Source organism: Anabrus simplex, chromosome 1, assembly GCF_040414725.1.
Source record: "Anabrus simplex isolate iqAnaSimp1 chromosome 1, ASM4041472v1, whole genome shotgun sequence".
In the NCBI taxonomy this organism is placed as follows: domain Eukaryota; kingdom Metazoa; phylum Arthropoda; class Insecta; order Orthoptera; family Tettigoniidae; genus Anabrus; species Anabrus simplex.
Genome location: NC_090265.1, coordinates 1,375,862,410 through 1,375,877,452, shown reverse-complemented (window position 1 = coordinate 1,375,877,452; position 15,043 = coordinate 1,375,862,410). Strand labels below are relative to the sequence as shown.

Below are 15,043 nucleotides of genomic sequence, written 5' to 3'. Positions count from 1 at the left end.
AAGAATGCTGAAGGTGAGTGGAGAATAAAAATTACAATGAATCGAATTGGTGAGAGGAGAACGATTTGGCGAAATTTGACCAGAGAAAGAGATAGAATTAGCCTATGTGACTCATCTTTTCATTATTATTATTATTATTATTATTATTATTATTATTATTAGCTTTACGTCACACCGACACAGATACGTCTTATGGAGACGATGGGATAGGAAAGGCCTAGGGGTGGGAAGGAAAGAAATACACGTGAAGAATAGGACAAATGGCGGAAAATTTTAAGTTACTTCGAGATATTGAAAATTCGATTAATGGAGGTTCGAGATATCGAGGTTCGGCTGTATAATGCAGGTCGTTGATGTATAGACAGTTGATTAGTACAAGATAGTGCAAGAAACAACAGATAAATATTAATTCACTCCACTAATCTACTTTCTTCCAATTATTGAAGGAATCTCGAGCCATCACATCAGAATACACAATTACGAGATTTTCTTCCAGCTCTCAAAACTCGATTTAATTCTCGTTCAAGCTATGCTAGACTTTCGTAAGTACGGTGCGGTAGCTAACTGTATGAGACGATGTTGTCTACTCATTTTCTTCTAGCGAAAATAATGTGCACGTCAGCAAAATTTTAGAGATATTCCTGTTTCATTGTAGCTTGTAATGTGGTATTAGCTTTCAACACAATTAATCTAATGTGTACTTCATTTCTGTCTGTATTGACAGCGATTTTGAGAAAACGAGAATGTTTGAACAGCTGAAATTGCTATCACGTACAGATAGTTATATCTTCTTTCTTTTCTTTTCTTTTCTTTTCTTTTCTTTTCTTTTCTTTTCTTTTCTTAATCTGTTTACCCTGCAGGGTCGGTTTTTCCCTCGGACTCAGCGAGGGATCCCACCTCTACCGCCTCAAGGGCAGTGTCCTGGAGCTTCAGACTCTGGGTCGGGGGATACAACTGGGGGAATGACCAGTAACTCGCCCAGGCAGCGTCACCTGCTAATCTGAACAGGGGCCTTAGTGGGGGATGGGAAGATTGGGATAGACAAGGAAGAGGGAAGGAAGCGGCCGTGGCCTTAAGTTAGGTACCATACCGGCATTTGCCTGGAGGAAAAGTGGGAAACCACGGAAAACCACTTCCAGGATGGCTGAGGTGGGAATCGAACCCCCCCTCTACTCAGTTGACCTCCCGAGGCTGAGTGAACCCCGTTCCAGCCCTCGTACCACTTTTCAAATTTCGTGGCAGAGCCGGGAATCGAACCCGGGCCTCTGGGGGTGGCAGCTAATCACACTAACCACTACACAACAGAGGCGGACTTATATCTTCTTTACAAGAAAAATACATGACCACGACTTCTGAACTTTTTAAATGAAGCGAAGTTATCGTCTTAATAATCGCCATGATGATGCAGGTAATAGCCTCCGTGGCTCAGGTGGCAGCACGCCGGCCTCTCACCGCTGGGTTCCGTGGTTCAAATCCCGGTCCTTCTATGTGAGATTTGTAGTGGACAAAAGCGGAGGCGGGACAGGTTTCTCTCCGGGTACACCGGTTTTTTCCTGTCATCTTTCATTCCAGCAACACCCTCCAATATCATTTCATTCCATCTGTCATTCATTAATCATTTCCCCAGAGGAGAGCGACAGGCCTCCGCTTTGTCCAGCACAAGTCTCACATGGAGTGACCGGGATATGAACAACGGAACATACCCAGCGGTGAGAGGCCGACGCGCTGTCGTCTGAGCCACGGAGGCTACTGTGAGGAAATGGCTTTGCAAAAAAATTTCGGAGGGTGAGGTTTTTCTTTTTCATTTTGAATTTCCTACCGAATCTGATCAAAAACTTGTCGTTTTTTTCTTTCATATTTTGAATATTGTTTATCGAAAGCACAGGACGTTGACATCTAGCTGGCAGCTCCAGTTGGACTGCTGCAGTGTTAAATTGCGTGCGTTACGGCGACACTTAGGAATGACTGGCGGTGAGCCATATTTGCCTCCTCGGTCACCCTGGGTCAAGAGCCTCGGGTAAGCGACCACAGTTCGTGCATTCATTACTGAGATGGTCTCTAGGACACACCGTGCCAGTGTTTTGAATGCTGTGAAACTAGTCTTTACAAGCAGATGCTAGGTCAGACTGGGTGAACTATTATTACAATATGGAAGAAACAAAAGTGGTCATTTTGCAACAACTCTTAGCACCTTAATTGTAAAATCAGGTCATCCTCATATTTGAAAACTTCGTGACCTAGTTTCTTTCTTTGTTATTTTTGAGAATTTTGTGCTGTCATTTAGAAAACAATATATCGTATCGTGTTAATTTCTAACATATAGTACTTGAGTTGCCTGTTTGGTTTAGATCAAAGCGAATATGCAGCTTTAGCCTACGTGACTCTTGATAATGTGACTTCATTTCAAAAATTCCACACGCAATGGCCCGAATTCGAACCGTAGCCGTTTTGGTGAGAAGCCAACGACGAAGTCACATTATCACCCCGTTTGGCGTCTGTCTGATGTCCTGTGTGACTGTTGTACCACTTATGGCACAAGTTCAATCATTCAGTTACTACTGATCTGTATTTAGGGCAGTCCCCCAGGTACCGAGCTCGATAGCTGCAGTCGCTTAAGTGCGGCCAGTATCCAGTATTCGACAGATAGTGGATCTTATGGCGACGATGGGACAGGAACAGGCTAGGACTGGGGAGGAAGCGGCCGTGGCCTTAATTAAGGTACAGCCATAAGACATATCTGTGTCGGTGCGACGTAAAGCCAACAGCAAGTCCCCCAGGCAGTAGATTCCCTATATGTTGTTTTCCTAGTCCTTCTTTCAATGATTGCAAAGAAATTGGAAATTTATTGAACATCTCCCTTGGTAAGTTATTCCAATCCCTAACTCCCCTTCCTACAAACATATACTGTATTTGCTCCAATCTGTCCTCTTGAATTCCAGCTTTATCATATCGTGATCTTTCATACTTTTAAAGGCACCACTCAAACTTATTTGTCTACTGAAATGAAATGGCGTATGGCTTTTAGTCCGGGATGCGTCCGAGGACTTCGGCTCGCCAGGTGCAGGTCTTGATTAGACTCCCGTAGGCGACCTGCGCGTCGTGATGAGGATGAAATGATGATGAAGACGACACAGACATCCAGTCCCCCTGTCAGGGGAATCAACCAGTTATGGTTAAAATTCCCGACCCTGACGGGAATCGAACCCGAGACCCCTGTGACCAAAGGCCAGCACGCTAACGATTTAGCCATGGAGACGGACATTTGTCTATTAATGTCATTCCACGCAGTCTCTCCAGTGATAGCTTGGAACATACCACTTAATCGAGCAGCTCGTCTACTTTCTCCCAAGTCTTCCCAGCCCAAACTTTGCAATATTTTTGTAACGCTACTCTTTTGTCGGAAAACACCCAGAACAAATCGAGCTGCTTTTCTTTGGATTTTTTCCAGTTCTTGAATCAAATAATCCTGGTGAGGGTCCCATTCACTAGGACCATACTCTAATTGGGGTCTTACCAGAGACTTATATGCCCTCTCCTTTACATCCTTACTACAATCCCTAAATACCCTCATAACCATGTGTAGAGACCTGTACCCTTTATTTACAATCATATTTATGTGATTACCCCAATGAAGATATTTCCTTATATTGACGCCTAGGTAGGCTATTCACAATGATCCCCAAAAAGAACGTTCACCTCATCAACGCAGTAATTAAAACTGAGAGGACTTTCCCCAATTTGTGAAACCCACAAACTGACTTTTAACCCCGTTTATCATCATACCATTGCCTACTGTAAATCTCACAACATTATCGAGGTCATTTTGCAGTTGCTCACAATTTTGTAACTGATTTATTACTCTGTACAGAATAACATCGCATGTAAAAACCTTATCTCTGTTTCCACTTCTTTATACATATCATTGATATGTATAAGAAAGAATAAAGGTCTAATAATACTGCCTTGAGGAACTCCCCTCTTAATAATTACAGCTTCGCCTACTCTAATTCTCTGAGTTCTATTTTCTAGAAGTATAGCGACTCATTCAGTCACTCTTTTTTTCTAGTCCAGTTGCACTCATTTTTGCCAGTAGTCTCCCATGATCTACCCTATCACATGCCTTAGATAGGTCAATCACGATATAGTCCATTTGACCTCCTGAATCCAGGATACCTGCTATATCTTGGTGGATCCTACAAGTTGAGGTTTAGTGGAATAACCTTTGTGAAGGAAGCCGCGAGAAAATGCTTTCAGATGCCCACAGGAAGCTGAGTTTATGCCGTTTCAGTCCTAAGAGCGGCATGGGTGACTTCAAGTACTTTCTCCTTTTGTAGCTTAATGATTGGATTCGCATTTCCAGCAATGAGGGGAAACTCCTAATCTGAAGTGTTTGCTGCAAATAATGTTCTGGTAATTCGTCCACGAATCCTCTCACTGAGCCTTAAAGCAAAACAATCAATATCTGCCTATAGTATAAGATGTAGTCAGTCTGACAGCTGAAGGACAGTGTAAAGCATATTACTCGATAAATGCAATATTTGAGCTCCCTTCCACCATGGCCTAGGGGTTAGAACTGTATATTAGCTTTCCACCCACTTGTTCCAGTTATAATACTATGGGAGATGTTAATTCTAGTTAGACAAATGGAAAGAGGTGTCTGTTCAAAGCGTTTTATCACGGCCTCCTTCCCAGTTTGTACTAGGAGTGGTACTAAAATCATACACGATATCAGGCAAACTTTCTTTACCCAATGTTCATGGATTTGTTGACCATGATTTTCCGAACCTCTAAAACAAAGTAGCAATAGCAATATACATTGGAGGTCAGGTGTGATCAAATAATGCCATTCACCAATCGTGGGACAATTTTACCTAGATTTTCATTTCAGCATTTGTGAATGCTGGAATGATGGCTTTGCTTTACCACGGTACGTTCTTCACAATTTCCTGCCTAAGGAGCCGATCCCTAGCGAAAATAAGGTACCTGTTCTAAGATTTCTCGGTGGTTTTAAAGGCTAGAGTGAATATTCCAGTTGTATTCATGGTGTGTCAAGATGAGACTGTTAATCGAGCAACAGTAGTTGCAATGCAGTCAAAACAATACCTCCTCCGTTTGTAAAAATGGTATAACACTGTCAGATACGAAAGCAAATTTCCTAGAATTAAAATATATACATTTTGGAGAATGGAAGGCAAAGGTAATGGTGACCTTGGTGTCTGTAAAGTGTTCAAATATGCATGTGAGCAATTATTTGTATAGCAGTTACAAGTGATATTCGGAGCAGCTGACATTTCCCAGCTAGAACATATTATTCTCTCCTCATCCTGATTATGAAGACATGTATGTTTGGAATACATTGTCCTCTGGGCATCGCCAGGTTGGAGGAAGCTGATTTGCTGTTGAAAAACAATTTACTAGGGCCAACTAATCAAACTTCAAACTAGGATGGTGAGTTTTAAAATATATCCAAAATTCTTGATACACCGACATTTTTGGGGTCGTCTGGGTGATGAATGACTTATTATTTCGTATAGCAACAAAACTAGCTCTTTCAATTAAATCCCTTCTTGTCGTATGTCTCATCGTGCGATTTACTTCGTCTCATGCGCGATTAAAGCGATCGAGCGAGATTTACCAGAAATATGTATTCGGAGGCACATAGATTGATTCACAAGTAGAAAGTGGAGCAAAAACACATAGCAGTACCACATTTTAAGGGGTGTAAAGGTAGTTACATAAGACGATGATTGATTTGTTAGATTAATGTAAATCGGGCGAGTTGGACGTGCGGTTAGGGGCGCGCAGATGTGAGCTTGCATCCGGCAGATAATGGGTTCAAACCCCACTGTCGGCAGCCCTGAAGATAGTTTTCCATGGTTTCCCATCTTCATACCAGGCAAATGCTGGGGCTGTACCTTAATTAAGGCCATGGCCTCTTCCTTGCCACTCCTAGGCCTTTCATCTCCCATCGTCGCCATAAGAATTATCTGTGTCGGTGCGACGTAAAACAAATAATAATAATAATAATAATAATAATAATAATAATAATAATAATAATAATAATAATAATAATAAGAAGAAGAAGAAGAAGAAGAAGAAGAAGTCGGATGGTCTGACTTACAATAATAATAATAATAATAATAATAATAATAATAATAATAATAATAATAATAATAATAATAATAATAATAAGTAGTAGTAGTAGTAGTTTGGTGGTGAAGAAGATAAACCAGTGAAGGTAAAAAACCATAATGTCTAGTGCCATATCTCTCTTATCATGTACATTAACACGAATATGCACTAATAATCACAGAAACATTTCTTAATGCCATTCGTCGTCCCGGAACGGTCATGGTTTGACACACACTGTAGCAAGTCGCGTCATCTGTTTCTCCATTCATTAGTCTGTTTTATTTAAACTGGTGTATATTTACTTTAGTTTATGCCACTTTCTGTATCAATCTATACAATTTTGTCTAGTGCGCTTTAGACGTTGGGGGAGCATTCTTTTACACTTGAAATTAACAAACTGTTTCTTACTCTGCGATACATGAAAGGTATAGCTAAACCTCTTCGGAAGTAATCATTTAACTTGCTTTAGTTACTGCCAAACGATGAAAAGGGGAAGGCAAGAATGGAGAAGAGATGATATTATAAATGTCAAATGATGAATAGGGGAAGGTCAAAATGGAGAACAGATGATATTATGAATTACCAAAGTCTCGTGGTGGCTGAAGTAGCAGAATCTGCTTGAGAATGAGTACTTGGGTAGCATTCTATACAGAGCTGTGTAATTATTGTTTTGATTAGGACCGGATGTTTATGCGGTCATAGGTTAGAATGCAGACTTACTGAAGCGAGTAATAAGTTGAGTCTACCCGTACGACGGTAGTGCTATGAGGTTTGCATAAACATTAGGGGTTCGGCCCATTAGAACCCCTAGAATTTATGTTACTCACACTACATTACGTTAGGGCGGGCTAGTCGACATTTCGTACTAAGTAATTTTGTTAGCAGGAAATGTCGACTAGCCCCCTCTAACAACTTTAACTGTAAACCTGTTGTCCCGATTATGTACTTGACTCATGTGAAGGACTATCAGATTTTAAAATTCTCACCAGTAAGCAAGCTGTCCTGAGCTTCAACCACCCCATGGTCTTATAATAAAATGAAGGCGGATATATACCCCATGAAAAAAAGGGTAATACACTAAAAACTTACCGACGCACTTACCACTGTACAGAGGACTAAGAAAGCCTTTAAAACGTAATCTACAAACATGAACAAATAGAGAAGTGTAGCCCTAATGAGTAGAAACGTGTAGTAGATTTAAGTGGTTGTTTGTGCAGTAGACATAGCCATTTGAAATCTAAACCAGCGGGACGTGACTTAAATGTCAAAAATCCAACATGCGCTGGGAGGGTTTCGAATTACGGTCACCTTGGTAGTAGGGTATTCAGTTATCACGTCCAGTTAGAAATATCTGCCACAATGACAAAAGTATTGGCATTTCAATGAAAATATCCGATTCGTTCAAGAATAATTGGCCGTGCTAAATAGCACAGACGGATGAGGCGCTGTTTTCCTAACCCCAACTTGTCAAGTTCGATCCTGGCTCAGTCCGGTGGTATTTGGAGGTGTTCAAATACGTCAGCCTCGTATAGGTAGATTTTCTGGAGCATAAAAGAACCCCTGAGGGACAGAAGTTTGGCACCTCGGCGTCTCCGAAAACCGTAAAATGTAGTTAGTGAGACTTATAAACCAAAAACATTATAAAACAAGAATAATTGTTAATAAGGTGTCTACAGAACAGATGTTACATATTCGCTTTATCGAAATGTTAACTATAAAAGCAATCAAGATAACAGAAACAAACATACAAACTTGCGAATATATATGCAATGCCATCCGAAAAACATTCAGTAGCTCGATAGCTGCAGTCGCTTAAGTGCGGCCAGTATCCAGTAATCGGAAGATAGTGGGTTCGAGCCCCACTGTCGGCAGCCCTGAAGATGGTTTTCCGTGGTTTCCCATTTTCACACCAGGCAAATGCCGGGGCTGTACTTTAATTAAGGCCACGGCCGCTTCCTTCCACTTCCTAGGCCTTTACTCTCCCATCGTCGCCATAAGACATATCTGTGTCGGTGCGACGTTAAGCAAAATAGCAAAAAAAGAAAATAAAGTAAGGTAACGGGGTGCTGTCTGGGTGAGGAATATGTAGCTGACATTCTATCCTGAGAATAGATTTCTGTAGGTTTCAGGCAGAATTCCAGTAATGGAACTAGAAACTCAAATAGATAAATAATACATTACCTTCTGCAGAGTTCGGCTGCCTGTTCCCACGAATGTCGTATACTAAAGAATTTGTAGCAGTGTAATCCTCTGAGTTCCCATCCTGCAACATAGAAATATTCGTACCTGTTTGAAAACGGCTAGGAAAGAGGGCAAATTATCATCAAATCAACAAAAATAAGACATGGGGTATACTCATTCTTTCTTTGTCTGACTGGGGCTCCTAGATGTAATACAGAAGACAGAATAGCATAATTTTGATTAATGATCTTAACATTGCTTTTTGTTACTCTATAACTTGACAGTCTACTATATAATTAGTTAAATCACCAGTTACTACACAAGGAATCTGAGGTAACACAGTCACCCTGCCCAGTAGTAATTAGAAATAGCTTGAAGTAACTGCAACAGTTCTGTGTACTGAGTGAGAATGCCTCGAACCTGTTTCGTTACGGTGTCTGTACTAGGGTGCGCAAATCAGTAGGTAGGTTTGGGAAAGACATCGAGCACATGGAGAGAAATACTTCTAGAATAAACAAGAATGAGATTTTATTCCACTTCTCTTGTAAGATGTGTTTACTGGAGACTTAATACACTCTACTTCAATTCTTCGAATCAGTCTTAAATTCCAGACAGAGCCAAGGTTCAAATTCGGGCAAATCGGGGCAAAACTAATGAACTATTACCTACACTGCCGAGCTGGACAATATGGAAAAACTAAGGGTGTACGACACTCTTATGTTCGTTTAATCTTCTTCTTTCGCTTTTACCACATATTTCTGGTCACGGGTGCGAAATGTGTTGCACATATGGATTTGGCCCTCTGTTAGGTCGAATACCCTTCCTGACACCAACCCTAAATAGAGGGATGTAATCACTATTGCTTGTTTCTCTGGTGATTGGTAATTGGTTTGTCGTTCGAATATGAAGAGGCCGTAAAATGGAGTGAAGTCCATATGTGGGGAACAGTTCACACCCGCGACCCCATCAGGATGTGGGATAAGCGGCAGAAGAAAATAGAAGACTAAGAATGTTACTTAAACATTACTCTGTACGTTCACACTGGATCTGTGTGGTTTATTATAGCTTCACAGAGCAATGTTTTTTTTTTAAACTTCGTAAATCGGACGTTCACTAGGTTTTACCTACAGTAGGTCTGTGTTCCACTTCTTTGTGCCGGAGCTGGTGGGATGAGAGCCCCTACTGACCGACCTACGTTACCATGGTGAGATGAGATCGTTTCCAATGAAGATTTTACAGAGTTCCGGTCTGATCAATGACTAGGTAGTTAACAAGAATGATTAACCTACTGCAATCCGGATGTAGTCGTGCGTTTGTCTTAGCCCCTCCTTGTACTCCTTACTGCACACACAGTTGTATAATAGTGCCGAGACAGGTGAAATCTAATTGGCCAAGAAACCTGTGAAGTCCACTTGGCTCCGTGATTTAGAAAGTTTCTTCAGTACTCAAGCGCGTACTTTCTCAATGATGGAGTCAACCAGTCAGTAAAACGTTCTGTAACTAAAGACGGTAACGGTTCCCACGCATATAGCCTGGTTAGTAACATAGAGCATACCACCTGCTTGCCCTCCCGAAAAGGATGATAGGATTTAGGCCTGTGAAAGCTTAATGACCAAAGGATTACAACTCCTGCATCATATGAGGCGTAAGCAAGATGAAAATATTTATGCTAGTTACTGGACGTTTTGTTCATAATAACGACATGTAATTTAGTACCTTTGTCGATAATTCGGTATATAATGAGGGCGATCTTACAAGGACACCTTGCTAACAAGGAGATCCACTGATCAATAAACGTGCTAGCCAAGGTGAGAACTTTCTGTATGTGTACTGAAAATTGATCAAATAGTTGGGACACGTTGGCAGAGTTTCCTTGTTAGTTTTAAAGGACAGTTTATAGGAGAGTATTCGCGTCCGTCTGTGTGATTAAGCGCCCGTCATCTGTGCCAGGTATTGCGGAATCATCTGAGCCGGTCGACATTCATGAATGCTTATCAGTGAGAGACATGGGTCCGCAAATGCACTTAAGAGATTCTTTTCAGCAGAAATTCCCGACTCTTCGAGTATCTTACAACCATTAGCAGGTATACGGATGTTAACTTGTACGAGGTAAAGCGTTATCAGCGTGATAAATCCTTTCGGCACCGGGCGAGTTGGCCGTGCGCGTAGAGGTGCGCGGCTGTGAGCTTGCATCCGGGAGATAGTAGGTTCGAATCCCACTATCGGCAGCCCTGAAGATGGTTTTCCGTGGTTTCCCATTTTCACACCAGGCAAATGCTGGGGCTGTATCTTAATTAAGGCCACGGCCGATTCCTTCCAACTCCTAGGCCTTTCCTATCCCATCGTCGCCATAAGACCTATCTGTGTCGGTGCGACGTAAAGCCCCTAGCAAAAAAAAAATCCTTTCGGCCGTTATTCTTGACTTTCCCAACCGGAGCTGCTATCTCACCATCATATAGCTCCTCAACTGACCCCATGTACCTCCAACCAGTCCTCGGTTACAGGTAAAAATCTCCTACCTGATCGTGAATTGAACGCGGAGCCTCTGAGTAAGAGGCAGTCTCGTTACCCCTAGACCGTGCAGCCCGGAAAATACTTAGGTATTTTACAACCATCGGCTGTGAAATCTTACGTTGTTTATTTTTTAAATGTTTTGTTTACTTCGCACCGACTTAGACAGGTCATTTGACGACGATGGTATAGAAAAGGTCTACTGTAGGACTGGGAAGGAAGAGACCGTGGCCTTAATTAAGGTACAGCCCCAGCATTCGCCTGGTGTAAAAATGGGGAAACTACAGAAAACCATGTTCAGGACTGCTGACAGTGAGATTCGAATTCACTACCTTTCCAATGCATGCTGGCTGCTACATGATCCAAACCCCGTGGCCAACTAACTCGGCTTACTCCGTTTCAATAATGTTATTTGATTAACATCTATTCAGGGTCCCGCGGTGAAAAAGGAATTTGGAGAACGTAAACTTTTTCCTCTGGAATGCTCCACTCCCCCAATGAATCACAACTACATTTTACATCTTTTAGCCCTTCTTCTTGTAGACCGCTTGCCATCTCGTTGTCTGCGTAGCTTAATTGGTTAGACGCTCTCCTTGAATACTCAAGGTTGCGGGACAGAATCCTGTCATTTGTAAGAGTGAGTTTTAATAGCACATTCAAGAACTGTTATTCGGGACAAAAGTCTGGCACCCCAGCAATTCTTAATAGCAATGGCCGTTAAAGAGCGAATGAATAAATTACATCTTTATCAGTTATATTAAGGTTTAATGCTATTCGGCTCCTTGGCCGAGTGGTCAGCGAACTGGTCTTCGGCTCAGAGGGTCCCGGGTTTGGTTCCCAATCGGGCCGCGGTGGTTAATTTCTACAGCTTGGTAACTGGGTGTTTGTGTTTGTCCCCAACACATTTCTCTTCATATTCACAGAACACATCACATTACCAACACCACATGAACACACAATAGTAAGTACGTCCCTCCAAATAAGGTTTGAGTCAGGAAGGGCATCTGGCCGCAAAATTGGGCCAGATCCAAATGTGCAACACAGTTCACACCCATAACCTCATCAGTGTGGTAAAATCGGTAGAAGAGGAATAAGATGAATAAGACTGATGTATGTTACAATGAAATATTAATGTCGTGATGATTGTAAACAGACAAGACAGACTGACCTCTCCAGTCCTGTATTCATGTTTTTCTCACAAATGAGTGTATGAGGTCTTAAATAATTCATGTCCGGTACTCACACAATAAATGGTAGATAAAATGCATAAAGAAATTCCAGTTCACGTCGTCCTGCTGATGGTAGTAACTATGCTCTATTGTTTTGATGTAGGTTAGTTATGAAAGTGCAGTGATGAAAAGACGTAAAGGGAGATGACTGAACATAATATTGTCTGTTTTAGCTGTGCAACACGGTTACTTCATCATGTTTCAAAAGACGTCATGTCAATTAGTATACAGTAGAATAGAGGTTAAGTTGCCCTCTTCCTTACAAAATTGTGAGTGTTCCTGAATCATGCGTCGATGGAGTTGTATTTCGCCCAGTTCTCTAATTCGGAATATAGTAGTAACAAAAGACTGACGCTACCCTGATCTAATGAACACGTAAGAAAGTACAGTAGACAGGTAAGCAAAAGTGCCCATACTCCTTGTTGCCAAAGGGAAATTCTTGATTTCAGCACTCCGCGCTCACTCACAGAGGGAATTCTCTGGTGGAAGACATCTTTCTGATGATCTCTTGAACAGTTTTCTGAGCCGTAAAAGTAGATATGAAAACGTGTATGCGAGTATTATATTGGTATCTGTACTGATGGGTGTGTTTTAAAATCATTAATTTGGGTTAAAATTGGAAAGGAGGTGATTATGCCCTATATGTTACCATAGGAACCATTTCGACATTTGCTAGTTGGGTAAATGGATCGCTGAGAGAGTGATTTACCTCTCTTCTCAGTTATGTTATCTGAAGCTGATTTTACTTCATTGTAGATCTTAATACAGTGATGTATAGGCCTATATTTTGAAATAATTCATTAGCCACACAATATTAATACAATATTTGAAGATACAGGAAGATACTGAGCTAACTAAGGTGCCACGAACGATATTAAGTAAGAACAATTAGTTGATAGTGGTCAAAAAATATGACAATATATTAAACATTAATACATTTTTCGCAAAGTTATGAGGTAACAGATTCTGAGCGATATGAGTTTGTAACCTACATTTTCACTTATACATTTCTCGATGGATTTTCGGCCTCAATACCTTAATAATGTTTATTTACGAAACCGAAGGCTAGAGCAAAATATTAGATACTTAGATTGCTTGCAGAAGTTATGCCAATCGGTATGAAATTCAATATCATCATTTTTTCAAACTAACAACATATTCCATGGTTAAACATTTCTTGAAAGAACACATTTCCATCACAGCGAAGACTGATCAGAGGTGCAAATAAGTTCCGCACACTACAGGTTAAGCTCACCCATACATTCAGTAGGTCCGCTACGTGACCTATTCCTCAATAGCTTCGCGACCTCAATAACTTTTTACCGTTTGCGGAACATACCGCTGGAATACAATGATAAAACACCTTTTTCTTTGATGAAGGCTCCTAGTATTAGAGATGGCCTTATATTATTTCAGTACACGATGTTTCTCTGTATTCCGGGCAGTCTACCACGTCAATTGTGACACAAGTCTCTTAGCACAAAACATGATGGTAAGATGATTCTTTTCCAGAAAGGAAGGAGCAATAAATTAAGAAGATATTTCGTAAACTACTGGATGTATTTCTAAACCTATATTCTTCTTCTAACTAGATACGGCTCCATGTCTGAATGGTCAGTGTCGTGGCCTTTGGTTCAGCGGTTCCCGGGTTCGATTCCTGGCAGGATCGGGTAGTTTAACGGCGTCTGGTTAATTTCATCAGGGTGTGGGGAAAAAGCGCAAGAGGAAGAAGATGATTCTTGTTCTTACTAGGAACTGAATTTCACATGTTTTACCACAGCCTTGTGCTGTACAGTAAATATGGGTTCCATTAACTTCATCTGCCATTCATCATCGCCGTGGGAATACTAGCTTTCCAGCAGATCTGTCGACATTTTTGTTATATTAATACTCGTTCGAAAAGTCCCTGCCTTATCTGGTAGGCAATTTTAAGGCAGAAAATATACTCCAGTAGGCTCAGTGTCGCTCGCTGATAATAAAACTTCTGTCAAAATGACAATAATTGCATTAGGAAATTACAAGATGTTGTTGTGAATTGTTCGAAATAGCATTCTTTCTTTGATGCTATATCTCAGAAGAAAGGTTTGTTTTAAAGTTTAAAGGTTGAGTGTTTTCTTCATTGTTGAGAAGCATATTTTAGAAGATTTTCTACCTTTAAAATGTCCTTTGGAGAATAGAGCGAAACTTACGATATAGCAATAATTTTTCACAAATTATAGACATTCAACTCTTTGTTTGTCATTGCAGTGAGATTTTCATTTGGAACGACCATACGTAGTACTTCTGTTGTTCTCATAGTTTTGAAACGTTGTCTTCTCCTCCGTCTTGCAATGCCTCGTGGTCACCCTCGTCACAATAAGTAGTTTTGATGTTAGTGAATTGGGAATCATGATGCAGAACTAGCTAACGAACCGAACTTTCCAAATAAAAGCCTTCCAAGTATCTCCACCCCTTCCTACATATTCCTATGCACCAATATGTTACTATAGGTTAGCAGCATTTCTACGAAATACAGTTGTATTCGTAAGAGAGTGCTCTAGCCTGATGTGAAGGAGAAGTGTCCTATCAGTTGAATGAATGTGATTTTATATCATAACATTCATACAAAACGTCAGATTAATACTAATTAGCAACCTCTGCAGGATCACGACAAATTAGACACAAATGCCTATAAAGAGCTCACAATGGGTGAGATATTTGGGTTGACCATGATTAAGGACTTAAAACTACCATTGCTTTCATTCACCTTTCATAAGCTCCTTCCTTTCATCTTTCTCATCCGACGATCTTTAAACAATTATTGTTCTTTTCCTATCCTATGCTTCGTTTGTTAAATGGTAGGGCAGTTTTATGAATTCTGTACCTCTCGTACTTACTGTAACATAGATTCAGGCTTTCTAAGTTTGTACGAAGATATAATTAGTGAGATGTTTAAAAGGTGAATCTAAAATAGAAAGGGACATAGAATTTCACACAATTGTCCAATTGTT

General features: G+C 40.8%; 1 protein-coding gene across 1 annotated transcript in view; it reads right to left on the bottom strand.

Annotated features, from left to right (window-relative positions):
* The window catches only part of LOC137497030 (uncharacterized), a 183,082-nt gene extending 174,692 nt beyond the window's left edge, over positions 1-8,390 (bottom strand). The window contains exon 1 of the mRNA XM_068225510.1: positions 8,314-8,390. The gene's annotated coding sequence lies outside the window, so the exon portion shown is untranslated. The remainder of the gene's footprint in view (positions 1-8,313) is intronic.
* Between the last annotated feature and the right edge of the window lie 6,653 nt (positions 8,391-15,043).